The sequence below is a fragment of the Buceros rhinoceros genome, unplaced genomic scaffold, assembly GCF_000710305.1.
Source record: "Buceros rhinoceros silvestris isolate BGI_N320 unplaced genomic scaffold, ASM71030v1 scaffold25057, whole genome shotgun sequence".
NCBI lineage: Eukaryota > Metazoa > Chordata > Aves > Bucerotiformes > Bucerotidae > Buceros > Buceros rhinoceros.
Window position 1 is genome coordinate 3,911 of NW_010423116.1, and position 358 is coordinate 4,268.

Sequence of the window (358 nt, forward strand, 5' to 3'; positions counted from 1 at the left end):
ATGGTTGATAGAAAAGCAGCCCTGTTCTGTATGAAAAAAAGCTGTCAAGTTAGTACAAATTTCTGCCATGGCGAAGGGAACAGGAGGAGAAAGCTGTCAGGGTCCTTCTACCGTCGCAACATCCCAGCTCTCCCGGGCCACACGTTTCCAAAGGTGGGACCTGTAACCCAGTGCACCCAGCTCGTGAAAACAAAACCAAAACAAAGCCCTTGCCCCGTGACCGGCGGGAGCCCATCCTCCGCGGACCCCCGCGAGGAAGCCTGACCCTCCCGCTCGCAGCGGGAACACGCGGCAGTAGGGTTTCTCTCCGGTTAGCTTAGTCCTTCGAAGCCTCAAGCTCGCCCACGCCATCAGCCTG